We start from the raw sequence: 13,490 nt of genomic DNA on the forward strand, positions 1-13,490 counted from the left end.
AGTTATAATTTATCTAAAAATTATTTTATAGTTTATATATATTTATGTTCTTGTGTCTGGTAAAAAACTAAAATTAGTGTATCTATATTCTTATATTATACATGTGGCATGCCGTATTTTGTTAGTATCCGTACATCAGTACATGATAGTATAAAACTAGGCCAAGGATTCAGTAGTCTTCTAAAATAAAGGGGCACTCATAATCTGCTTGAAATATTTACAAATTGTACCTCACACTTTTTAAGAAATTATAATTCCCCTGCCCATTTTTCATTTTAACCCATGCTTGTTTCAACTTTATTGTTAAGCTTGGGTCATGTAATTTGGGGGGGTTCATTCCAGAAGGTAGTGTTTGTGATCAATTTTTTATTTCAAGCTGTTGAGTATATATGATATTGAATCAATTTGAAACTGTTCTCAAATCCTATGATCCAAGGTTTTAGAAAATGAACCGATCATTAAATAAATAGAATCGGATATTCAAAAATTTAAAGGTTTAAATAAAATTTAACTGGAATCGAATTTAATTAACCCGCTAAAAAATCATATCAATTTAACTAATTAACTGATTTTTTGACTAATTTTTTTTATTCTTTAATCAATTTTTTGCTATCGTTATTTTACTTTAACTGAATTTATTTAGTATTAGAATTTTAGTTAATTCATTGAACCGATCATTTTGACTTTATTCTCAAAACTATATACTATAAACAAATCATAAAATGGATATGTAATACTACAACTAACATCAAATGTTGTATCATCATTAGTACCATCACAGGATAAACTTACTCATATATTAATTAGAATTAAAACCTTACACTAACATTGGGTATTGACATGAAATAATTAGTGAATAAAGTATTGTTTTTGTTTCTAATGTTTGGATAAGATTTAAAGTTGTCCCTAACATTTCAATCGTCTTATTTAAGTCTCTAACGTTTTAAAATTCACTCAATATTGTCCTGCAGCTAGGGATCCGTTAACAGAATTAACGGCAGTACAAAATTGAGACGATTTTAAAACATTAGGGACTTAAATAGGACGAAAACGTTGGGAACAAAAATGATACATAGAAATAAATTTTAATTTTATTCTTCAATAATATCAATTTTTTACTATACACAGTATTCAATTATTTTTTAATTACATCTAAGTAACATATTATTTTCATTTTAAATAAATTAATTTTTTATAATTTTACTTTTAAAAAATTTTAATTATCATGAAATGTTTGTAGAATATTGACTAGTATATAAACTTGCAGAAAAAAAAATATATATATACAATAAAATATAAATTATACCTTTTGTCTCTAATGTATCAAAATTCTTTAAAATTATAAAAAATAAATTTATTTAAAATGAAAGTAACGTGATTAAGTGTAATTTATTTAGATATAATTAAAAAATAATTGAATACTATGTACATTAAAAAATTAATATTATTGAAAGATAAAATTAAATTAAAATTTATTTTTATGTATCGTTTTTGTCCCTAACGTTTTCGTCCTATTTAAGTCTCTAACGTTTTAAAATCGTCTCAATTTTGTCCCACCGTCAATTCTGTTAATAGATTCCTTTAAGTAGGATGATTGAAATGTTAGGGACAATTTTGAGACTTATCCCAAACGTTGGGACAAAAATGATACTTTACTCAAAAATTAAACCTTGTTAAATAAAAATAGCGATATGAATATAATTTTTGGCACGAAATTTTCCTGTTAATAGAACACAAGGAAGTAGATGATTTGGGGAAAGTGTTAACAGGGGGGAAGATTCAGAGCAAAAGTTAAAAAAGGGTTGAGTAAAAAAGAAAAGAAAAATATTACAATTTTTTTAATTTAGTAATTATATAATATATTTTTGTATATATTTTTAAATATGATAACTAACTAATAATTAAAAATAATTAAATTTTAATTGTCCTTTAACATTTTTCATTAAGGTTTATTCTCACGTTGATTGAATTTCTTAAGGTAGCGTTTGTTTTGAGGTATTGAGACAGAAATTGAGAGAGTGAAATTTAGTATCGTGTTTGTTGGTTCAGAGACTTGTACTAAAATTTTTATTTCTGTTTCTAAAATTTCAGTATTTCAGTACCTCCAAAAAATAGGAACACAAGGGACTAAAATTTTTAGAGATAGAGACTGAAATTTTAATAACATTTTATACCTAAAATATCCTTATTTTAATTAATTAATTCCAATTTTATCCTTTGGACAAATTAAATTAGAGTTTCATTCTTATTTCAATTTTTGTCTTCTATTTTGCACCAAACAAAATACTGAATTTTATTTCAACTTCTATCTCTTAATCTCTATCTCTCAATCTCAGTCTTTTCGTCTCTGTTTCTCCACCAAACATTACCTAACACATGCAATTTTCTTTTACATGGGTCCAAGTTTATGTGTCTTTATATGCACATTTTGTGTTTGTATAAAAGATAGAACTTGTGGGATCGGAAACTTGCTTTCTCCTTTTGTAATTTCATATGCATATAGTAAGCTAGCAGCTATGTCGACAGAGACATTATTCACACAAAATCAAATTCGTATCAGCACATATTAATATAAGATAATGGAGAATAAAAAGTTTTATGGCAACTATTTTGGCATATTACCACACATATAAATGTTATAAACTTATAATAATTAATAATAATGCTCCAGTACTTTCCAATCATGCTGAATCCAAGCTACATTTTTTCATATTTGGACATTTTTGGAGTCATTTACAAAACAAGCAATCATCTTAATCAATGTAAATCGTGTCGTACGTATAGATCCCTTTTTCATAAACCGAAAGAAAAGTTTGAAAAAATAACAAAAATATATATTAATTTTTACACGAAAAATAAATATATATTTTAATATTTTAATGAATTATGTGTATACATTAAATTAAGTTTTGTTGGTTATTTTTATTCATGTATCATCTGATTAATTTTTTTGTTAATAAATAAGTGACACGACTTTATTTGTCATGATAATTTTGTTTATTGTCAGATCTAGATTTAACAAATAAAAATAAATAAAAATTAAACGGTAAAGTGAAATTTATAAAATTAGATTTGTTATAGAAAAAAAAAACACTTTGAAAAAAAAGACATTTGTATTCAATATTGATGCAAATAGAAACTACAAAACAACCTTAACATATATTTCTATTTCTTTTAATTGCAGGGCATTACAATTATTAATGAAAAGTATTAATAAACAACTACAAAAGACAGATATTTATTCCTAAGCATTAATCTCTTCAATTTTTCATTATTTCTGTTGATAGTCTGTAATATCTTTTTCGTCTCTTTTTCATCCTTTCATTTGTTTTCTTTTATATATTTTTATTTGTTTTTTTTTATTTTTTTCTGAATTTCTCAATTTTTTTTAACATCAACTTCATCAGTCTAAATGAAATAATCACACCTCAATTCAACCTTCTACATTCATAAATCCAAAAACAATTTCAGCTATTTTATCACATACTTTTCATGACGGACAATGAAAAAACAATCTTCCTAGATTCTATTCCGTCGTAAATTTAAGCACCACTGCGTCAAGTCAATGCAGACACTTGTTATTGTTGCAGTTGCACTTCTTATTATCCGGCGCAAAAAAAGAGCCAACACAAGCTCTGGCACAAATTTAAGGTATATTCTTTTTTCGTTGAGATTGTGACATTTTTGTACGTCAATATGAATTAACACAAAAAAATATTAAAGATTTCACTTTAACATTTAATTTTTATTTATTTTTATTTGTTAAATCCAAGTTACTTTAACTCAAAAAGAATAAAATAGAATTAATAGCAAGAATTTATAATGACTTTTTAATACAACAATAGCTAACTATATGAGAAAAAATTCAATAAAAGTAATAAAAGTCCTCAAGCATTAGACGCAGCATAAACCTCCAAGTCTTCTTCTAAAGGAGATAAACCTAATAATAAAAAGATTTAGTGACCAAAGAGAGAATAGAAGAAAGAGAAGAATATTCAGGAAAAAAAAGAATTACTACTCATTGTCTGTAGCACATAATTTTTTAATTGAGTATTTGTTTGTCATTGTCTCAAATTTTTACGTTTTTTTTATTTGATCTGCTACCATTTGTCTCTCAACTCTAACTAACTCTGCATTTAGCTTTCTTTGTGGTTGAATTATCTTTTTTGTCCTTACTTCATTTTCTTTATTCATTTCAATACTCTCCCTTTTAAAGACAACCTTCTCTTCAAGGTTGAAGTGAGAAAAAGACTTCAAGAACTCTTTAGTATTTTTTCATGTGACAAGTTCTTGAGGAGTGCCTTCCCATTGCGTGCACCAACAATTGGGGTACCTCACTACCCTGCATAATCACCATTTTGGCTAAAATCACTTGTGACTTTATTATTGGACCTTGTTCACTAGTTGTCAATGACAATATAATATATTGTTGAGTATCATTTTCACAAAACTTTTTTAATAATAAAATGTAAAATATTGGGTGTATTTTAGCACTTGCTGGAAATTACAGCTTGTATGCAACAAGGCTGAGTTTGGTAAGAATTTTAAAAGGGCCAAAGAATCTCATCCCTAGTTTATGATTCTTTTCCAGTGTAATCGATTGTTGACAATATAACTGTAATTTAACTAGCACCATGTCTTCTTCTTGTAATTTTAAGTGTCGTCTCTTTTAATTAGCATATTCTTTCATAAATTGTTGAGCCTTGTAAATGTTAATTTTGAGCCTCTCAATAAGTTGGTCTCATTCTTGCAACATAGATTGTAAGTAAGGTGCACCATTAGAATTCTTGTGGTATCGCATGAGTCTCAGGGGTTCCTCGTCAAATAATGTCTTATAAGGGATCATCTTGATACTACTGTAAAATGAAGTGTTGTACCAATATTGATCCCATGGAAGAAGTTTCAGCTAACCTTTTAGATTCTCATAGCAGAAATTACGTAAATACATCTTTAAGTCTTGTTAAAAATTTCACTTTGGTCATTGGATTAGGGGTGGTATTAAGAATTCATTGTGAATGTAGTGCCTTGTAGCTTGAACAGCTGCTGCAAAAAATGATTAATAAAGACCTTGTCCCGATCTGAAACTGGATTTGGAAAATCCATATAACTTTGCAACATTACTAATGAAGGCTTCAGCAGCGGTAACACTATTGAAATCTGATCGGAGGGGAATAAAATAGGCAAACTTGAAAAGTCTATCAATTACCACCATAATGACAATATAAGATTGAGCGGGAGGTAGTACTGTGATAAAATCCATACATATATCTTCCCACAACTATGAAAGAATCGGAAGTGATTGCAAGAGGCTCGAGGGTAGCTGATTTTCAGTCTTTACCTTTTGGCATATCACACAATTAAGGACAAATTCTTTGATTTGATGTTGCATTTTAGGCCAGTAGAATTGAGCACATATTCTCTCAATTGTTCTTGCTATTCCTGAGTGACCCCTTATTTTGAGAGTATGAAACTCAATCATGACATCTTGTAGCAGTTGATATTTTTCTGGGATAATTATGCGATCCTTCCACATCAAAACTCCATTTCTGAGTGAGTAATTTGGGTATTCCATCTAGTTGGGATCCATGCATGCTTGTGTAATTCAGTTAAGCTCAACATAAGCATTTACAACACGTTGTAGTTATTGTAACCATGTTACCTATGGCATAGACCATGTAGCAAAGAGGCTTCAAGACAAGGCATCAGCTGGTATGTTTTCTTTTTTCAGCTTATATTGTATCTCAAAGTTATAACCAAGGAATTTATGTAACCATTGCTGTTGTTCCAGTGTGTGCAATGATTGTTCCAAGAGCGACTTCAAACTTTTCTGATCAATTTTTATAATAAATTTTCTTCCTAACAAGTAATGTTTAAATTTGGCAATGTCTTTTGTGATCGCATAAAGTTTTCGAACATATGCTAACTGTTTCTGCATTCTTGGAGATAATTTCTTCGAAAAATAGGCAATAGGATGACTATTTTGGCTTAAGACAGCTCCGATCCCGGATCTGGATGCATCTGTCTCAATGATGAAGGGTTGGGCAAAATTTGGCAAGGCGAGGACTGGTGCAGATGTGATAGCACTCTTTAATTGCTCAAAAGCTATAGCAGCTTCTAAATTTCATACAAAAGAATCTTTTTTCAATAGATCAGATAAAGGGCTAGCCATTGATGCATACTCTTTGATAAATCTTCTGTAATAGCCTGTAAGTCCCAAAAATTCTCTAAGTTGTTTCAAGTTAATTGGAATTGGTCATTCTGCCACTGTCACTATTTTATTTTTCTCCATATTCAGGCCTTGCCCGTTGATGGTATGTCCCAAATAATCTATTTCTTCTGCACCAAAAGAACACTTTGAAATTTTGGCAAAGAGATACTTTCTTTTTAATACCTCCGAAATAACTTGTCAGTGATTCAAATGTGAAGGTCAAGTGGGACTGTAAACTAAAATACCATAAAAAATATAAGAACAAACTTTCTTAATAATTCTCTAAAAATATCATTCATCAATGCTTGGAATGTGGCTGGTGCATTCGTCAGACCAAATGGCATTACCAACTACTCATAGTGTTCTTGGTGAGTCCTAAAAGCAATCTTATACCTGTCTTTGGGAGTAACCAATATTTGATGATAGCCAGATCTTAAGTCCAACTAAAAAAAATATTTAGCACTGAATAATTCATCAAGAAGTTCATCCACTGTTGAAATAGGAAATGAATCATTGATTGTAATTGCATTTAAAGCACGATAATCTGTGCAAAAGCACCATGTTCCATCTTTCTTTTTTACCAATAAGACAGAAAAAGAGAACAGGTTCTTACTAGGTTGAATAATACTTTCTCTTAGCATTTTTTCAATCATCAATTCAATTTGTTCCTTCTGGTTATGTGGGTATCTATAAGGTCTGACTTTTATTGAAGGCGCATTTCTCAACAAATGAAATGCAATGATCATGAGCTCTTTGAGGTGGTAAGCCTTTAAGTTCGTCAAATACATCCTTATAATTATGCAGTAGTAATGCCAATTCTTGTTATATATCAGAAGGTAATTCAAATAAATTTTCTAACAACTGCGCTTGTTTCACTTGTGTAAATTGTAAGGTAAATACTTTCGCTATAGCATCTGTACTTTGCAACATGCGAATATGATAGAATTGTGCCTTTTGTGGTAAATAGTTGCAATTTTTCTGTAGAGTAATCAGTTTTCTATGATGGAAGAATCGAATTTTTAAAGCATTATAATTAGTTAAGTGCTCCTTAAGAGTTTTTAACCAAATATCACCTAGTACTAGATCAGCTCCTGAGAATGGGAGAAGGTAAGCTGGCATCTTTCAATGTATGACCTTGAGCTTGTACCGGCAATTCTCTAACAAACCCCTCGGCATCCATAACTTGATCATTTCTCACAACTACTCAAAATCTTGGTGAAGGTTTTACTGTCAATTGTAAAAATCTTGCAACTCTTGGTTGGAGGAATTTATCTGAGCTACCCCTATCTATTAAAATATGCACCTCCATTCCATTGATAAATGCCTTGAAGCGAATCACCTCCAAGGCTGGAATCCCTTTTATTTCATTGAACGAGAGGTGATAAGATATTACTAATTGAGCTTGTTGAGTACCACCTTGTTTCGGTTGTTGCGGTGTTTCCAACTCATCTACTGTTGCATAACATTCTTCACCCTCTTCCATTTGCAACATTAAGAGGCCTCTATTGGGACACTTACGATCAAAGAAAAATTTTTCATTGGCTACGTTGCATCATTTGATATCAAGGTATTGTGTCCTTGTCCATATGAATTAAAGCAATTGCCAACTTCTCCTATTCTGGTGTATTATAATAATTAAAATATTGATCTGCATTAAAATCCAAGATATGGCATTCGTACCATCAAATCTTGAAAAGTCAAAATTGAGCTTTCTAGGGTTTGGCAATTGGCATGGAACGAGTGAAGAAAATGGCACCTGATGCAGAGTTCGGATCATGGTCCAGAGAATCTTTTTGTCTCGTGCTAGCTGACTCGATGAGAGTGTGCAATGCTTCAAATTGTTGCTGATTATCCTCAACCATTTTCAGTGATAGTGCTCGCTGATCCGTAGCCAATTTCAGCACAAACTCACGTTGTTCTTCGATTTTTTTGCTCCATCAACGATGATAGCATTTTTAGGTCTTTTGGGCATTCTTGAGACTTGCATCCAAATCCTTCATTCGGGTGTTCTCTGCCATGATTCTATGAAAGCACGAATGAAACGTAACTAGAAGTAACTCCAGAAGAATAAAATAGAACTAATAGCAAGAGTTCATAATAGCTCTTTAATATAACAGTAGCCAATCAATCATATGAAAAAATTCAATAAAAATAATGAAAGTCCTCAAGCATTAGACGCAGCATAAGTCTCTAAATCTTCTTTCAAAGGAGATAAACCTAATAATAAGAAGAAGATTTAGTAACTAGAGAGAAAGAGAGCAGAAGGAAGAGAAGAATATTCAAAAAAAAATTACCATTCATTGTTTGCAGCACCTAATTTTTAAGTTGAGTATTTATTTAATTTTGTCTCAAATTTTTACGTATTTTTTTTTTATTTAATTTGCTACCATCTGTCTCTCAACTTTAACTAATTCTGTATTTAATTTTTTTTTATAGTCAAATTATCTATTTTGTCCTTACTTTATTTTCTTTACTTATTACACAATAAAACTATTGGAAACACATTATTATGACTATTATTTGAGTTTCATAATTAAATTAATTTTTTTTGTGACTAATAATTAAATTAATTAACTTATATATCCGAACATTAACGGAAAAAGCATATGTTTGCATTGTTGGCTATTGAGTGATCACTAACGCTAATTATTATCCATTAAAACTAATAATCCAATTAACTTACATTATTTTAACTTGCCAACATTATTATAGCTTTTGATTTAGTGATGAATAGTAATACTTGATCAACAAATGATAAGTCATGATCCGAATATCCATATTGACACTAGAGAATTGTTGGTTTTATTTAACCTCAATTACTCTTAAAATTTGATGGATTTACTGAACATTTTAATCTACGAGGCTAAATAATAAGGGTTATCATGCTAAATATATGCTCATATGATGTGGTAGGGTCCAATAGGCCGGCCCATTAATATGCAGAAATGATACATATTTGTCTTAATGGTTTCATAATTTAGCTCCATAAAGATTTGTGAGATATAATCAATTTGGATTGATCGAGTTGGTCAGCTTACTCGTCCGCTTAAATAAGTGTCGGGGGTTCGAATTATACCTTGTGCATGCGGTAGACTCTTAAATGAAATTCAGATCCGCAATGGATTAGCTCTTAACTTGTCGGAAGGCTGCGGTTAGTTTTTGAGAACAAGATAAAATAAGACACTGAAAAAGTATACAAAAATTTATGTTTTATATTTTATTTGATAATAAATTATAATAAATTATAAAAGTCTATTTTTTAAAAAAAAATGGAGAAAAAATACAATGATAAAAATTATAATTATAAAAAATTAATAAGAATAATAAAATAAAAAATAAAAAATGGTACCTTTTATTAATATTTTTGTGTCTTTTTTGTTAGAATAAATATAAAATACACTAGTTTAGCATTTTTGGACACAATATCTTTATTTATATCTCATTTGTCAAATATAATTTTGTGTTTCTGTATTTCTGTCTCAATATTTCGTACTGAAAACAAACACAACCTAACTAACGCTAATACAAGCAGAGGCCAAAAAGGTTATAATTACTAGGGGTGTACATAGGTTGGGTCACACCAGATTTGACTTAACCCAGACCCGATCCGAAATATAGATCGGATCTAATTTTTAGACCATAACCCGATTCTAGACTCGATGAAACTTATGCACCTTCGAGCTAGGTGAAAATTGGATAAAAATCGGATAAAAACCGAGTCTTTAGCATGTAAAAATTACTTAATCTCCAACCATTATTTCATAATTCACATAGTAAAATTCACTTAAAAAAATATAGGATAAAATACTAAATTGATCCCCTACGTTTGGGCATAATTCTGTTTTGGTCCTTAAGGTTTAAAGTGTTCTATTTAAATCCAAAAAAGTTTCATTTAGCATCAATGTAGTCCCACCGTGAGGTCAAAGTTAAATAATTAACGAAATATCCTACAAAACAGCAGTACAAGAATAAGATCGATAATCTGGAGAATAAGTACAAGCTCCAGAGGCATAAAATCAACCTTGGATGCATCAATACATTTATTTATCATTTTTCTTATAATTTAAATGAAATTTTTTTTATAAAACTAAGAAAAATGATAAATACATGTTTTGATGTATCCACGGTTGATTTTGTACCTCTAGAACTTGTACTTATTCTCCAAATTATCAACCTTGTCTTGTACTACTGTCATGTAGGATATTTCGTTAATTATTTTATTTTGACCTCACGATGGGACTACATTGATGCTAAATGAAACTTTTTTAATTTAAATAAAATACTTTAAACCTTAAGGACCAAAACAAGATTACGTCCAAACGTAAGGGACCAATTTAATACTTTACCCAAAAAATATAACAAGAACCAACCATTCTCTAAAATTAAAGCATAACCATAATCAATACTAATATTGTCTAATAACACCAAATGTTTAAATCAATACAATTAACACAATATTATGCATTAGTCTAAAGTCTTATGCATTTTTAACATAAAACGTTAACTTATAATCTTATAATGACTAATAACACAAAATATTAAGGTTTACAATATTTAAATTCCACATAAGAATATCCATCATCCATCACTAATAACACAATATTAATTGTGTATGATGACCGGATTACCGGGTCGAGTTCGAGTGACCCGAGCTATAGTCTGGACCCGACTCGAAATAATGACCGAATCTATTTTTTAAACTCTTACCCGACTCTAAATCTGATAAAATCACAGTAAATTAGCCCCTAAAATATTTGAGACCGGGCTAAATCTTCGGGTCGAGCTGAGCCGGCCATGTACACCCCTAATAATTACTTTCTTGGAAGCAACTGCAGCCACTCTTTTTTTGCTCTTTAATTTTTCATGTAACGCTGGCAAAGTAATAAGAAAAACATTGGCATACATAAATCTTAAAAGTACATCAAATAACAATTTGCAAACCATTACCCACGGCTTGTAAGAAAATTCCACCAATTATCATTAGGCCACTGTCTTCCAAGTAGTGATGGGATCTACCGATTTAGTGGGCTTCACAAACGATAATACTTTGGATATTTTCTGTCCCATGAAATGCATCCAAAGACATACTCCTAATTTGCAGAATAAAATCCAAAAACGAAAATCCAACCCAAACCAGAAACCCGTAGTGAATTCAAAACTCCAAGCCCGAACTTCTTTCAACCAGTTGTATTATGGATTTGTTTGGGTAAGTTCAAAAAAATAAAAAAATTTTGAGTTATCTTATTTTAAAATATTTTATAAAAAAATAAAAATAATTTTATATTTATATATCTTATGTAAAAAGATATTTTATCTATTAATTATATCAGAAAAACTCTACATTCATGTAATTTTTTCATTCAAACTATCCAAGTAACTTCAATCAGACGCGCTCTCCAACCCCCTTACGTGTTTGTTATACACGCGCTTCATATAACGTAAATCTTGTTCTCTTCTCGCGTTTTCGTTCTTCTTCTTCTTCTTCTTCTTCAACCTAATAAAATTCGTCGTTCTTTTTTGTTTGTGTTTTTCTTTTCTGCTCACATTCTTCATTATTGATCTACATTGAATTCAACGTAATAAGCTCCGTCGTTCTTCTTCTTCTTCGTTTTCTTCTTTGATCTACACTTCTGAATAGAAACAATGAATGATTCAATTTCAAATCAGTTGAATGAGGTTATTACATTGAGACAACTAGGGAATGATTGCTGCATGCTATCACAATAATCTTAAACACTAAACAAAGTAAAAATAGGCCACCGAACCGAACAACATTCATTTGGTGAATCAAAATCACAAATGCCACCAGACCGAACAATGTTCATATGGTGAATAAATGGTGATCAACTTTCAATCAACAAGAATAGTATTTCTCCTCCTCTTCCTCCTCCTCCTTTTTCTTTTAAATTCGCGCACGTAGGTTCTTCTTCTACTTCTTTTTCTTCGCACACGCAGATTCTTCTTCTTTCATTATAATCATCACCAACAACACCAACATTTTGCTCGGTTAAGTGGAGTTGCTCATTTTGATTCACTTGATTGTTAATGTATTCAATTGAGTCTTTGTGCATGCAAAAATATTTTTCTTACTGATTGAATGTTTATCACGTTTTATTCTGCACATGATTGGTATTCGATTCAGTGGTGCTAGTCATTTCGGTTCACCTGATTGTTATGTGTTCAGTTGACTTCTTTTGCATGAAAAAATACTATTCTTGATGATTGAATGTTTACGACGTTTTATTTAGCACATGAATATTGCTCGGTTCAGTGGAGTTGCTCATTTTGATTTACTTGATTGTTATTGTGTTCAATTGAGTTCTTGTGCATGTAGAAAAATTTTTCTTGATGATTAAATGTTTATGACGTTTTATTCAGCACATGAATGATGTTCGGTTCAGTGGAGTTGGACATTTCGGTTCATTTTGTTCTGCACAATTTAAAACTCTTCTCCCTCACCTTCTACTGCTTCTTCACCAGGGAAAGAAAGAGAAAAAGACAAAAAAATACAACAGCAATAACAACAAAAGAATGAAATAAGGAGAAAACACATGAAGAAGAAGGAACGCAACAAAGAAGGAGGAGAATGAGGAGGAGGAGGAAGGCGAATCTCTGTTGCTGTTTTCGTTCGTTTCTGGTTGTTCCTTGCCAAATCTTCTCGCAATTCTTCTCCAGTAATGATTTTCACAGAGAACGTGACTGAAGTTTGAGTGATTTTGAGAGAGATTCGAAGAGAAAGAACGGTTTCGTGTTGAAGAAGAAGTAACGTTTTTTCATTATGAGCGCGAAGTGACGAATGATTTTTGAGCGTATGTTTTCACTTGTCATTAATGCGCGTAACTCTATTTGGATTTGGGCCAACTTGGTTACATAGATGTGTAGCGCGCTCGTAATTATATTTAGGTATAACAATATAAAAGTATTTTTTGTTTATTTATTATGTAAAAACATCTTTTTTTTAAATAATCTTTTAAAAAAATTAAATTATAACTTCTTAAAAAAATTATTTTATTTTTCCTTGTTTTTAATTATAACATAATTATTTATTATAATTCACATAAAAATGTGATCCATCCCTCAATATAAATTATAACTAAGATTTAATTATTCATAATGAATTATAATTCAGCCTTAAATATTATTTATTCTTAGCTTATAACCTATTAGTCTATTGGTCATTATTGATGACTTAATGACCAAATGGTCATAACATTAATATTCTTCGTCATCCTAATGTCTATATAAAATACTATCTATCTCTCAAAGAAAAATTCATGAACTT

Source organism: Arachis duranensis, chromosome 8 (assembly GCF_000817695.3).
Source record: "Arachis duranensis cultivar V14167 chromosome 8, aradu.V14167.gnm2.J7QH, whole genome shotgun sequence".
Lineage (NCBI taxonomy): Eukaryota > Viridiplantae > Streptophyta > Magnoliopsida > Fabales > Fabaceae > Arachis > Arachis duranensis.